Below are 15,964 nucleotides of genomic sequence, written 5' to 3' on the forward strand. Positions count from 1 at the left end.
GATTATGTAAGGAACACCTAGCAACGTAATCAGGATAAGGAAGGATCAGGGATTACAAATTCAGGTTCTGTATCCCATTACTAATATATGTACACAAAGGAAAACCTAGCAATGTTACAAATGCTACTGAAATCTTGAAAAGAGTGAGGTAGTGTCTAATATTTCTCCAACACATATAAGCAAGAATGTATGAGTTAGTTTAGTGACCTTTGGGAAGTTATACATTGTTCAATACACAAGGGAAATCAAAGTCCCTAATTTTTATCCTTTATTTCTTGGAGACAAACATGCATAGGAATGTACAGTAACCCTAACCCTAGATCCCTAAATTACAAAACCTAACCAAGACATCTTAATCTATTCATGCATCCACATCCATTAGGCGGAGACGGCATAGGGGCTCACCACTGCAGAATGACGAAGCACAGCATGACGAGCAAGGTGACCATTCAGCTTGGAGAGCGCTACGAGGGAGCACCGCTGCTGCAGGACAGCACCACCGCGACCGAGATGGCCGGATGTGGGTCGCCGCTGCTGCGGGGCCATGCCGTGCGCCGGCGGCGTTGTTGTGGCGCTGCTGTAGGAGCGCGTGAGGGCGAAGGCATCGTTGCTTCGTCGGCCTCATTCTTCCTCCTCCTCCTTCTCTTCCTCCTTCTCCCTCCTTCTTCCTCCTCTCCTCCTCTCCTCCTCTCTTTCTCCTCCTCCTCCAGCGGCGCGGTGCGAGGGGCGGCGCGGGCGCGGGTGGGGCCGTTGGCCTCTTCATGAAATCATGAAACTTCTTCAGAGATTCTTCGATTTGCAAGCATCGTACATGACAACTTGCGTGAAACCTCCTCAAATTTTTATCACAACCTCCACATATGATATCATGACATCTTGACAAGTTTCATGATTTTCGGACTTCGTTTGCTTTTTATAGAATTTAAAAACAACTCGACCGCAAGTTCGTGGTCATGTTTCATGAACAAGATGTTCGAAATTGGTGGTCTGTTCCTGGATACGGCCTCACATTATACTAAATAACATGAATATCATTTTTCCATTCATTTTTTAATTATTCGAATGACTAGCAGTTATAATTTAAATTATCCAAGAAAATTCAATTAAATGAAATAAATTAAAGAAATATAGAAAAAGTCTAAAAAATGTGCCACATTGGAACATGGAGTACCAGGTATTGTATGAGGACTGTAGAAAAAGTTTGGAGGTCAAAAGTGAAAGAAAAAAATATGATTTGTCGAGTGTCAAAAAATGACACTAGGCAAATCACCACTTTGCCGAGTGTCAGCAGAAGACACTTGGCAAAGGGTTAACGGCGGCGGCCCTTTGCCGAGTGTTCTAGTTTGTCAAGTGCCCGACACTCGGCAAACCTGGTCACTCGGCAAACCACCTCTTTGCCGAGTACCATTTGTTTGCCGAGTGCTTTCTCTCTGGCACTCGGCAAATAGCCTCTTTGCCGAGCGCTCGACAAAAGCACTCGGCAAAGTCTGGGACACTTGGCAAAAAGTCATCTCTGGTAGTGAGATTATTATGAGGTAGATATAGTGGTTTCTGTTTTGCTATTTAGTGGGCATGCATGAGTACGGTTTCAAAGCACACAAGAGAAGCATTGGTGAGCAGCGGCACAGCGTGCAAGGCGGAGACGCTGGCGTGGCCGAGTGTGCGGGATCGCTGAGGTAAGCACGCTTCGTGCACGAGCGCATAGGTCTTGGGTGAGTGCATGGCAGCAAGGGCTCGGTCACTACTACATATATCATTTGTAGGGGCGGCTCAAGACCATTTGTAGGAGCGGTTTGGCTAGCCGCTCCAACCAAACCGTCTCTACAAATCATGCATTTGTAGGGCGATTTCTAAACCACCCCTATAAATCAATTTGTAGGGGCGGCTGTAGTACCAGCCGCCCCTATAATACCTATTTGTAGGGGTGGTTCAGTCTAGAACCGCCCCTATAGTACATTTTCCCGCCAAAAAAACTTTAAATTTACAATTCAAATTCTACCAGAACCGCCCTATTTGTTTCTGCGTTCACGTTGCGAGTGAGCGATCAATGTTCCGAACCGTGTTCGCTCAATGTCCCTCTGAACGCCCTGCGACCAACGTTCTGAACTGTGTTCGCTCAAGAGTATTATATAAACTACAAGCACAAGAGTATTATATAAACTACAATTACAAGTCCAATTCACAAGAATATATACAATCCATCATTAAATAGACATAATTCACAAGGTAAAATCAATGTCAAATTCCATACACATTATTATCAACGGCCTAGAGCTAGCCTTTCAGTCTCACAAAGGTGTTGGTACTGAGGATTTCTACCTAAGTCAGACTCTCGATCATGGTATGTGCCTTTGACGTGTACAATCTGGTCCAATATGAAGTTGCAAAGGTCGCCGACGAGCTCTAAGAGTTGGTCATCCTTGTATCGGTCTCTTTTCATTTCTTTCTCTTCTTTCCACTACAAGAGAACAAGTTTCGGTTTAGTATTTCATACCATGTATGAAGTTTTTATACTATGGGTGAAGAGGTTCAAACTTACCCTTAAGGGGTGTCTCCTGTAGGCACCGGTGTTACTCATCATAGAACATACATAGTATCCATAATGTACACTCCCAGGCTTCTGCTTGGGGCACTGTGTGTTTTGCATATGGAAATGTTAAGTAATGCTTTTGACAGCCATGTAATGGAGTATTGAAGAAGTAAGTTACACTTACCGCACATAGTGTTTTTATAGCCAGCTTTTCCTTCCTTACTGGATCATGCCTTCCGTGATGTTTAGTGGCATAGAACCTAAATGCCTTGTTCAAATTATTTTAGCAAATACAACTTGTTAGTATCCAAAAGTGAACGTTACAAGTATGTATACAAACATATAAGCTAATGAGGATTGTCGATATGTATACATCTTGAGAATCGATATGAAGTCTTTGTATGTCGCCGGGTCCCTATCTATTGAATCAAAGACGCATGCCATGCTCCTCCCGACATCGATGCCTATACAAATCCAGTGGTTGCTGCATGGATTTAATCATAGAACTAGATAAGCTCTTTTGCATCAAATAAAATATATCGAACAAAGTTTTAAGTATAGAGTTGAACTTACTCGAAGTTATATGGTAGCCATTTAGTAGAGTGCCGTTGGAGAATTTTAAAAGCCAGGGCAATGTATGCTTAAACCTTAAGGGACTCTTCCCTTAGTTTCTTCGTACGGATGTGCTCTTTCTCCCGAAGGGTCTTTCCAGCAGCTAGCTCTTTGTCATCTAGTTTCCACTATTTAGGGTAATTAAAATTTGTTCGTGCTATAGCTTGAGGGTCTATATACCTGGCTTTCACACTTGGCATTTGTTTTACAATGTGCACTTGCATTCTACAAATCACGGCGTGGGTTAGTTACAACAAAATTCAAAGATTATATTCATATCATATCGGGAGGACAAGGACTTACAGGCACTATGTGCGAATTAGATTTATCTCCATTGCTCTGAGGTGAAAGCATGTCTTCATGTCATTGAAGTCAAAGACAATTTTCCTGGCTGGGCTTCCAAATGTGTCGGTGGGGAAGCATGCTTGTACGAGGTCTATGCTCATTAGGAGAACACACAAGTACCAATCATGGAACCTTCTCATTCCAAGTGGTAGGCGCTGGATGTCCCGGTTTGGTAGGAAGGGCTTGCCTCTTTCATATGTTTTTGGACAATCCTTTGACCATTTGATGGCATCAACATTTGGATACTGCTTTGCTGTTTGGTGGAGTTTGCTAGTGACAGCCTCCTTAGAAGCTCATGATGGTACTTTTTTAACTTGGTTCTCAGGCTTGAACTGGTCATGGGAATACCACTTGTGCACCGACGAGACGTCTTTCATCGGAACATAAATTGGTCTTATGGTGATTGGATGCTTCTTTCGAAGTTCCCATTCAGGCACATCCTCATCTTCTTGTGCATCACCTTCTTCAGGAGGCACTCATTGTTCATGTATCGGTTGTGCTTGTTGAGAAGACTGTGGCATCTCATCATGCACTTGCTCGGTATGAGCTGGAGAAGGTTGTGGCTTATTAGGCACATGCTCGCTAGGATGCGGGGAAGAATGTGGCATCTTAGGAATATGGTGGTCACGAGACGGTGAAAATATCTCCCCAACCTCAACAACTCGCTCCAAATTTGGGAGAGGGGGATGCGGCGAAGAAGCAGTCAATATAATGTCCCGTTTGTGCCAGAGGATGAACTGCCCCATTACGTCTCCGAGTAACACCAGCCCCTCGGGAGTTGCGTAGTCTATCATCCACTACATGAACTCGGGCTTCACGGTATGCACCTCGACCCTAGTGTAGTCCGGTGGTATCTTATTATTATGGTGTAAGCCACCGGGAGGATGTGCCACACCCGTTGCCACCTCCATCACAATGTTCTGTCGGCCGCTGAAAAACACCAAGGTGCAACTAGTTGGTTCTCGTATGTGATCGCCGAGGGTTGTGGCTGCAGTGGACCTTGGCTGCTAGGAACTTTCAGAGGGCTGCCAACTAATGCCAGTTCTCCCGACAGCGTCATTAATATCCGTGGCTCCATAGACAGTCCTTGCTCCTCTAGCGCCTTCACAACTAGAGCCTTCACTTGGAGCTCAAGATTAGTCTCCCGGTCTCTGCCATGTTTCTTGTACATGTGCCTGTCCTCTTCGAATCCTTGCTTCCAGCTCATCCTTTTCCCTAGCCCCCTGGTGCGGCCTGTGTGCTCCTTGTTTCCCAAGCCAAGGCTAAACTCGTCCCTCTCTCTAGAAGGATTGAATGAGCCCTTTTCCTTGTCTTCAGCATATTTCAGTATCCTTGATACTGCCTCTTAGGTCTCCGGCTTATCAAACTTAAGATTACCGTCGGATGATTCTATACTCCTCGCATATATCCAATTCCTTGAGCGTACCTTTAAATTCATCACATCGATATTCCCAGCAGCTGCGGCCTCTTCATCTATATTCCTAAACTGCTCTTCCTTGGCATAGTAGCCACTGGGGCCTAGATGATGGTGGTGTTTGTTCCTCTTCGCTAGCTCGGTGTTACGGGCACTGAGCTCCAATGCCTCCGGTGAAGTCTTCTGAGCCACGAGCTCCTCCCATTGACTAGGAGTTATGTTGTCGAACTCGTTGAAGGGAGTTAACCCCTTTTGGATATACTTCTTGTTGAGCTCCGACCTCCAATGTCGGAATGACTCTCCCATCATCCTGAAAGCATTTTTTACCAGTTCGTGCTTACCCTCTGGAAATCTAAAATTGAGCTTCAGCTGCCTATCCCATAGTTCATCCTTTTTCTTCTCTGGTACCTCTTTCCAGTTAGGGATTGCTGGGTCCAATTTATCTATTACTAGGGCCCTAATCGCATTACGGAATCATCCTCTTAATTCCTTCGGCTCAAGGATCTCCTCTGCTGGCCCGACCTCCGTTATCACATAGTATGCCTTATCTGGATATTGATTTGCTTTTCTATCCTCTCGTTTCCTCTTAGGCTTGGTAGTCGTGGTTGTGTCTTGAGGTTGTGGAGCACAGGCCTCAATGTCCGTCTCTGTGGCTGTTGCCTCTGCTCTCCTTTCCTCTACTCCGTCTTGTCCAGCGAGATGTCACGGACATCGACGTCGTCTTTTTCGAGTTTCAGGAGGGACCTGTATATACAACAGGTCAAAGTGTTAGCAGAGGTAACACAGCCAAAGCTTTAGCAAAATCTACAAGCTAAGGCTTTATCCCTACCTCCTTGTTCGGGTCAAAATCCTTGTCCAAATCTTCCTCCGTTGGCCTCCTTCTGGCTTCACGTGGGAAAGGATCCTCGGGACTTACATATCCCTCTTCTGAGTCATCATCATCATCCTCTTCTTCTTCACCTTTGTGCTTCTCATCGAACCTTTGCCACTGACTACAATCAGCCGGGTGTGCAATCTTATCATCATCCACCTAGCGCTCATCATGCCACCATGTCATGAGTGTGGCTTCTTTAGGGTTTAGGAAGATACGTCTCAAGTGGTCGGTCACTGGCAGGTACCATATTACCAAGGCAGGAATTCTTCTCTGCTTTGCATCGTTGCCCAATGGAGTGTCCTCTAGGGGCTGAGATTCTTGTACCACCTTTTTTGCATCCTTCTTATTCCTCTTTTTCCCCGTGGAGGCTTCGTCCCTACCGTAAAGGTCATTGTTCTTGTACCGGCTAGCCCAGCACTAGGGACATTTATCTAGTGACTTGAACGTTTCGCCATGAAAAAGTATACAGTAGTTGGGGCATGCATGGATTTTTTCAACCCCCATTGTCAATGGACTTATGACCTTCTTCGCTTGGTATATGTTGGTGGGAACTGGGTTTGGTTGTGGCAGCACCCATGACAGGAGGCGTAATAGATCATTGAAACTATAGTCTGACCAGCCGTACTTAGCCTTCAGGATGAGTAGCTCAAGCATAAAACGTAGCAATGTCCAATGTGTCGGACAGCCCTTTTCAACGCCATACACAGTCTCCTTCGATGCTTTTGTCACACTTTCCAAATTTTCTAGACCTTTCAGGCTCTTTAGTAAAATATATGGTCCAAGGGCTCGAATCATATCCTCCAAATCATCTTCAACCCCGACACGTGCTCCACCATCATTATTGGCACCACCTTCGTCGTTACCATCCCAACCACCAGCATCACCACCTTGTTCATTGCCAAACTCGGGATCCATTCGTGCATCAAGCTCTGCTGAATATTGGGACAGGGATTCTAGGGTTTCGTCGTCGTATTCCTCCTCATCCTCGTCATTAACAATAACCGTTTCATCATGATGAATCCACACTGTGTAGTCCTCAACAAATCCTCGCATAATCAAATGTCATCTGATGATAGTCACATCTGTCCATGCCATACGGTTCTTGCAATCTTTACAGGGACAAATAATTATATCCTTATTCTCTGTCAACGTCGTTGCATGCTTCTTTGCGGCTTCAATAAATTTATCCACCTCTTCACGGAAACCTGCCTTGAACCTTAACGAACCATACATCCAAGAGTTCATGTACTCCATCTTTTACAACAACAACAAAACAAATAGTGTATATACTTCAGATATATATGAATATAAATCAAATATAATTACATGAAGCATACAAACACACCATGGTAGAGGAAAATTATTTAATGGCCCATTTATCCACAAAAAATTAAAATACATATTTGTTGATTACAATAAACAAATTCAAAGACAACAATTAGCAACAATTATATTTTACCCAATATCTTTTATGCAAACCCTAGTCAATTTCATCAAACATAAATTTACAAAAACAAAATTAATAAAAAAACCAAACCCTAAATCTAGATCTACATGCACATGAAACATCCATAAAATTAACTAATTGTTCACTAAAATCGAGAAACATGGACCAAATAAGGGTATGATCTTGTTCCCCTACCAAATTTACCCAAGTATATTCAAAACTTGGATCTAATTTGCTTCATAAGTAGCTCAAGCACCATAGAAGAGAGAGAAAAGCAAAACTCTAATTATTCACTAACCAACCATTAAAACTTCAAACAAAAGTGTGGAATAGCATTTTCTTACCTTCTACAACCTCTCCACCAAAGGATTTGAGACCAAAACCTTCCCCTCTTAGTAGAGCAATTTTTGGAAGGTGCCCAAGGCCTCCCCACCTTTCTTTCACGGATAGGAGTGAGTGACCCGAGGAGAAAGAAGATGCTGCAGTTTATTTTATATGTGGGTCATTTGTAGGGGCGGCTGGTGATTGAGCCGCCCCTACAAATCAGAGGTATTTATACGCGGGCATTTGTAGGGGTGGCTCAATCACTAGCCGCCCCTACAAATAGCAACACCGGGGGCGGCTGGTGAATGAGCCGCCCCTACAAATCCGGCCCATTTATAGGGGTGGCTCGTATCACCAGCCGCCCATGCTGTTCCATTTGTAAGGGCGGCTGGTCTCGTGGCTCCCGAGCACGCCACTGTAGGGGTGGCTCAATCACTAGCCGCCCCTATAAAAAATTTGTCCCGTTGCTACAAATCGTTTTTCACGTAGTGGGTCTTGCGGTGGAAGCGGTTTAGTGGACTGCATGTTTCCGTTAACAGTGCGGACTACGGACTGGATCAGAAGAGTCACGCAAACAACATGGATGCAGGAACTGGCGGAGCTTAACTTTACTGAGGCGAATGTTTCTCATTTGTGGGGGTTAAAAGACATATCAATATCAATGGAGATTTTAATTTGCTGCAAAGTGGGCATTTCTGTGGTTTTGAATGCGCAATTGAATGTACTTGTCATGGCAGCAACGGTGGGGCAGAGAGAAAGAGAGAGAGAAATTGGAGTTAGTTTAGATGCCATTGACGACATGCATGCTTGAGATTAAGTTACGTGCAAGGAAAACAGCTCAAAGAAAAGGAAATAGAAAGAATATAGAGAAAGCCCAAGAATTTTGTAGAGAAAGGAAAGTAATAGATTAGGCTGAACTTGATGACTGTAACACCCTAAAATTTGCATTTTTGAAAATAGGATTAAAATGATTTATTTATGAATTTTTGGAGGAGTTAGGCTTGTGATCAACCAGTCAGTTGTCCCTGTGGAATTGGAGTCTTCACCCGAAGATCGGAGTTATCTTTCCGCTGTTTGCTATCTAAGGTTATATTCTCTAAACTAAGTACGTTATATATTGAGCATTGTCTATTGATATTACCCTTATTTGTAGCTATATGTGATATTTGACTTCTTAGGCTCACATATGGTGTGTATCTGGTTTTGTTCTTAAAACCGGGTGCTATATCATATTAGATGGAATAAAAGATTAGGCTAAAAAGAGATTTGACTCAAAATGAATTTTGAAGTTTTTTTAAATACGTAAATAAATAAATGAGTATTTTGAAACTTGATTTGATAAAATAAATTTTTAAACTTGTTTAGAATTATAGAACAAAACCATTCCGAGACTCCATCATTGATTCATCATCTTTATGAGATTAGGAGTGAATCTAAGTGCATTGCTTGAGTGATTGCATCTAGAGGCACTTGGTGATTATGTTTTGCTGCGGGATTCGCTTGTTACTCTTTGTCGGGTTCATAAACCCGGGGTCCCTCATGGACCGGCTTCCTAACAAAAGCTCGGCCCAGCAGACAACGTTGCGAACGACGTTCAACTCCTGGGCCGGCCCAAAATACCTAAACGATAGGCCAGAGGGGCGATCCAATCTCTGACCGGAAGGTCTGGCCGAGGAGGAACGGCGCCCACTTCCGACTCCGGCCCGCCTCTCCGACCGGAAGGCCTCACTAAGGAGGAACAGCGCTCGCTTCTGACTCTGGCCCGCCTCCGGACGGCCTCTCCAACCAGAAGGCCTGGCCAAACACCACTTCCGACTCCAACCCGTGTCTCCGACCGGGGATGCGCCGAACCCCTGTTTACAGCTCTTCTCCAACTGGCGCAATCAGAGCCGACTGGGACTAACCGACCAAGGACGCCCGCTCGGTGAGGACCAGAAAACGGACGGAGAAAGTAAGGCAGGGCACTCAAGTCAACCGCAATACCGAGGATCGTACCCTGTACACCTATAGGACAGTACCAATAGGACATGTCAGAAGAGTGTGCTGCAACCTTCCAGGCATTTCAGAACCCAAGCAGTATTGTGGGCGCCGACAATTGCCCTTCAGTGTTGTGGGCGCCCGCAAACTCCCATACCAGGCGAGCACGGTAAAAACCCCTTGCATGCCTCTGGGCATCAACAGTATGGCAGGCACCGACGTCTGCCATACCAGAAGAAGACGACGCAACATCCCACATGCATCTGACATTAACAGTGTTATGGGCGCATACAACCATCCTGTACCCAACGGCGTGGGCAGCAAGACTTAGTAACATATGCACTCTCCCTCTCTCTCTCTCTCTTGTAAGGCCATCCCCTTCATCTATAAAAGGGGATGCGCTCTCTCCCAAAAAGGGGATCAGTTCACCTGCACCGATCGATTCAACACACAACAACAGAACCAACAGGTTCAAACCTCGAGCACACGCTTGAACACTTAGCACGTAGCGGAGCTCCCGTCACTCTCGGCCCTTCAGACCAGAGTCCGACCGGACCTCTTGTACCCCCCATCTTTCTCCTTCTCATTTGTAACCCCACTGCAAACTTTGAGCACCTGGGCTCAGGAAAGTCACCGACCGACTCAAACTAGACGTAGGGCATGTTTCCTGAACCAGTATAAACCATGTGTCATTGAGTGCTAGGCCACATCCAATCAAAACGTACGGCAAAACTATAAATATTTATGTGTTGGTCATTTTCTGCACCAACACTCTTGGTGTTTGCCAACCCCAAGATGGCCTGGTGATTAGTGGATCATCAAGCGGAGGAAGATGATTGTCTCTGGCTCCGATCATTGAAATTGTGAGGGGTTCTTGTACCTTCCCCGGTGGAGCGCCAAAGGCAACTCTAGTGGATTACGCGTGGCTTGTGTGATTCTCATCTTGTGTTGGTTGTATGGCACCCGATTGCGGATTAGGCGTACGATGCCTATAAGCGCATGAACCTCCAAGTGAGTGAATCGCCACAACGAGGACTAACTTGCCGGCAAGCAAGTAAATCTCAGAGGAAAAATTGATTGTATCATCATTGTCTCCTTGGTATTCTTGGTATTCATTATGATTGATCACTTACCACGTCGGTATATCACCTCTACCTCTCTTGCATTACTTTCCTAGTGTAGATAAGCTCTTTAGTGTAATTAGTTTTGAGAGCTAGCTTGTGTCTTTGTCTAGTGGTTAGTGAGACTCTTTAGTTAGTCTTTGAGAGCTCACGAACTTAGTGGTAGTGACCTAGCCTTGTGTGTGACATAGAGACTATAGCAACTAGAATTATTGGTAGGTGGTTTGTGTTTTTAGTAGGCTAGCGCACCATTCACTTTGCCTCATAATTATCTAACCTCTTGTCTTAGTGTTGTTGTAGAAATTTTTAATAGGCTATTCACCCTCCTCTAGCCATTAGGACCTTTTAACCATCCACATACATCGGTGTGAGGGACGAAGGGCCGAGTGGACTCTCGCCAGGGATGACGTGGGAGAACATTCCTAATTGCCCGTTGATGGTCAGAGCTATTGCAAGTTCATACCCATAGCCCAGTAATGAGAATGTGCCAATCACTTCAATCGCTCCACTTCCTGGTAACCCTCTGGACTTTGTAGTGGTTAGAGAAGTCCTTAGAGAGTTTCTTGTTGATCAGGAGCGTGTGCCAATAGTGGATATTCAGCCATGTCATCTAGGCCAGGCATATGTTTGCTTTCGTACCAACTATGATAAGGGCAACTATGTTCTAGAAAGCCCCCATCCATATCAAGATGTCAACATTTCATTTCAAAGGCATGATCGGGGTAGGAACCGGAGAAGAGTCATTTTCAACCAAGAATGCTGGCTTATGTTTCTAGGCATGCATCTAGACTATTGGGATCAAGAATATATAGAAACTACACTTGCTCCTTTTGCTAGAACTATAGATTGGCATGTTGATGGCCGTCGAAGGGCTAGAGTGTTCGTCAGAGCCAGAGTAGCTGATCTTGAAACTGTTCCTCAATTCATAGTCCTATCAGATGTGCCTAGTTTTGAGGGAGAAACTTGGACAATCCAATGCGAGGTGGTGAAAAGGGAGATGTTGGGTGCTGGGCCCCAGGATGAGAATCCCATCCTGTCCCAATTGCAGATTGATGGTGACAGACCAGGGTCCTAGGGGTTCTCCACGGTGGTACTACTTGGATGGGCCCTAGGATGGTCCATGATCTATTGAAGGATGTGAGACAAGGTGGCGTGGACTTCAAGCTATTCCAGATCGACTTAGTTGGCTTACTATGAAAGCTAGATTCTATAATTGGACTAGGACTCTTCTCTTGTAACCGACTAGGACTAGATACGTGCTCTTATCCTCTCCCCTATATAAAGAGAGGTACGGAACACCCCCTTATAACCCTAACAATCATACAATCAATCCAACGTAAAAGGCAACACGTCGACCTCCATAGAAAACCGGAGAAGAACTGGCCTCTAGGGCCCAGAACCGGAGCCGAACCGACAAAACCGCGCTGTTTTCTATTAACCGGAGAGATAATGGCCTTCTTGGCCAGCTGGGCTAGCCAGTTTAGGCGGCCCAACCACGCCTAGGTGGGCGAACCACGCCGCCGCCTTGCACCATCCATTCCCGCGCTGCCACCTGTTCTAGACCCGGCCCACATCGCAGCTCAGCACGCCCTCCGTACGCGAGCACAGGCACAGACGTCCCCTGGCTAATCCTGCTACGACACGTGGCCCCAGCTGAGCGGCTCCTGTGCCAGCGCTTTCCCTCCGTGCGGTCGCAGACGCATGCAAGCGTGGCCACAGCGCCGCGTGTCGTTGCATCATAGGCCGTCTCCGTCGCTCGTCCCCCTGTCCGGGGACAGCCCGGGGCCGCCTTGTCTCCTCTGCGCAAAGGCAGAAGGCGCCCGCCCTCGATAGCTGCTGCGCTACGGGGCCCACCGACTGGTCATGTCGACGTCCAGGGCAACTCTACATGGTTCTGTGCACTGGGGCCCATCGGTCAGCGGCTGTCTTTGCTTTGTACTGTTGAGGTGGGTCCCACCTAGCATGTTGATTTTGTTTGGGAAATTAATATCTTTTCACTCTGGGATCCAAATATAGCAAATAATATATCCATTTCGATCAGCTCGGCGAGCTCTTCGCAATGGTGTACTCCAATTCATCATTTGCGATAGTTTTTCTTGGTGAAAAATTAAATATTCTGCAAAATAATTGAGAGCACCAAAACTCGTGGAAGTTGTTAGAATCAAACCCTATGACTATAGTTTGTGATTCATTTCATGTCAATTTATGAAATAGTTGATGGTTAAATTTGGAGTTTAATGACCGTCAACAAGTTCCCCCACACTTGTCCTTTGCTCGTCCCGAGGAAAGGTTGAGATAAACATAAACATAGCTTTTCGAGACATGGGACTAGCATACGGATTATTCCAAAACATTCCTTGTACTTGCGGGATTTGTGGAGTGGCTAACATATCTCCTTGAGCGGTTGAAAAGTGGAACAGCTCTCGAAGCGCAGTCATCTTCCAAAATTCTCATATCAGTAACTTGGAATTTTTGAAGTTTTCATAAGAAAGCATAGTTCACTTTATACTTCTCAAATGGAACTCTCAATCGCTCAATGGTGTACGATTCCTCACCAAGGCATAAATTAGTATTGCCTTCTATTCTTTCCTACTTCTAAAAAGCTTGTGGAGTTTTAGGTAGGGATAAAATATGTAGCATACTTACGTTGCATATATTGTAAAGTCAAATCTCGGATCCAATGAGGGAAATGTCATACTCTTATATCAAGATGTACATGTGTGTGGAATATTTGGTGGCTAACCTAATTCTACTATGCTCCTTGAAATATATCTCTTGAAACTTGAAAACATTTTTGCGAGAGAACAGGGGCTATCTTATTCATCTTTTTTTCATGGCGGGCATCTTTGTACCCATTGTTTTCAATACTCCGGACATCTTTGTGTCCATTTTTCAACTTTTTTTCTTTCCTTCATTTCACTTTTTTTCTTTTCCATAGCCCCATGTCTCTTTTCTGCAACAAAACTTTTCAAGAGAGATATTCACAAGAACTTGGAGCATTTATTTGGTGGATAAACCTATCCAGCATATTTTTGTGTTCACCCCCTGTGTAGGAGTAAAACATTTTGAGGTGGATGAAAAGCATGTTTTTGCATACTTCGGGTGTAGAAGCAGCACATATATGTGGTGTGTATGTGATTTTGGTCTTGAGAGCATGATAAATCTCTCAACAAGGGTCAACAAGACTTGACAAAACTCAACACAAAGCAAATAGCTTATGTGGAAGGCTTGTATCCTACAAGTACGTATATTGCTCTGGTAGGAATTTATCACCAGTGAGGAGTATATGATACTATGGTTTTATAATATTTTTATCAAAACCAAATTCTCCAAGCGCATTGACTAGAACCAGTAGGATTTCTAAGCCTCCACAACAACTTAGTCAATATGATTTTCCTATATGATACTTTTCCCACAAGCACCAGATATATGTAAGGAATAAACATTATGCAGGCCAATCTTAAAGAGCTATATTCATATTCACTTTCAAAATTTTAATTCGAAGTTTGAAACTTGGTTCCTTTTAATTTGCATGTTTAAACAAGTGCAAAACAAGGAGTAAGCATATGAACTAGTGGAGAAGGATCAAACCAAATTCTAGAAGTTGTGTATAGGCTCCTTCACTAGATCATGATGTGCTTCAATGCTTTTGTTCGTCATTGGGGGTTGGCATGACCCCCACACTTCTCTAAAAATGTACCTGGCTTTTATTCATAGACAAAAACGATGAAAACAAAAAGGGACTCTTCTGGTGAGAGACACCAGAGAGTCAACATTTATTGAACTAATTTTTTTTTGACTAAAATCAAATCAAGACAAAACTGAAATTTCTAAAATTTTATACTAAGGAATGGTCCCAATGTTATGAGGAAGATTGAATGAGCTTTAATGTAAGAATTCTATGAACTCAATCACATCAAGTTCCTCAACCATATTAATTTGTGGCTCAAAATAAATTTTCAACCGTTGTCCATTTACCTTAAAAGTGTTACCTATATCATCTTGGATGGTGATGGCTCCATGAATTGAAGTGTCGACGACTTTGAAAGGTCCATCCCACTTACTTCACAGTTTACCATGTCCAAAGTGCTTTACTCTTGAATTGAATAGCAAAACTTTGTCTCCAGGCTTGAATTCCTTGTGCTTGATTCTCTTATCATGCCATCTTTTTGTTCTCTCTTTATAAATCTTGGAGTTGTGATAAGCTTTTTCTCTCCATTCTTCAAGCTTGGATAGTTGCATTTGACGATTCTAGCCAGCTAGATGGAGATCCATGTTCCATTTCTTGATTGCCCAATGGGCCTTGAATTCCAATTCAACAGGCAAATGGCATGTTTTTCCATAGACAAGTTGATAAGGTGACAAGCCAAACAGTGTCTTATATGCAGTTCGATAAGCCCAAAGTGCATCATGGAGTTTTTCCTTCCATCCCTTACCCATTTCATTGATGGCCTTTTGCAGAATATTCTTGATTTGCTTGTTAGATGTTTCTGCCTGACCACTAGCCTAGGGATGGTATGGCGTTGCGATGTTATGACGAACTCCATGTTCCGGTAGGTACTTTCGGAAGACTTTATCTATGAAGTGAGATCCTCCATCACTAATGACCATCCGAGGTGTACCAAAGCGAGGAAATATGACTTCGTGGAACATTCTCTTAGCATGTTTTGAATGGGCAGTTCGACATGAAATTGCTTCTACCCATTTGGGCACATAGTCCACGGCCACCAAAATGTACTCACAGTTCTTGGAATTAGGAAACAGCCCCATGAAATCAATCCGCCGCACATCAAAGAGTTCTACTTGGACATTGTTCATTAGAGGCATAGCATCTCGTGAGTTGATATTCCCTTGTTTCTGACATCGGTGGCATCTCCTGACAAACTTTCTTGTATCTTCAAACATTGTTGGCCAGAAAAAAACCACTTTGCTAGATCTTAGCATTTGTCTGGAATGCTCTGTAATGTCCTCCATATGGTGAGGCATGACATCTCTCCATAATCTTGGTAGCCTCATCCATAGGGACACATCTCCTCAACAATCCATCGGCACAAACTCAGAAAAGATATGGCTCACCCCACAGGTGAAAACGACTCTCATGGATCAACTTTCTTTTGTTCTCACCAGGTGGGACATAGCCTGCCACTATTAAGTTCACGATGTTTGCATACCATGGATCGAAGTCCGTTATCTTGAGTAGGGTGTCATCCCTTAGGTAGTCATTGATGGGTAGTTCATGTGTTTCCTTAAACTGAAGCCTAGACAAGTGATCGGCTACCGAGTTTTCTACTCCCTTTTTATCTCAAATTTCTATGTCAAA

The sequence above is a fragment of the Miscanthus floridulus genome, chromosome 9, assembly GCF_019320115.1.
Source record: "Miscanthus floridulus cultivar M001 chromosome 9, ASM1932011v1, whole genome shotgun sequence".
In the NCBI taxonomy this organism is placed as follows: domain Eukaryota; kingdom Viridiplantae; phylum Streptophyta; class Magnoliopsida; order Poales; family Poaceae; genus Miscanthus; species Miscanthus floridulus.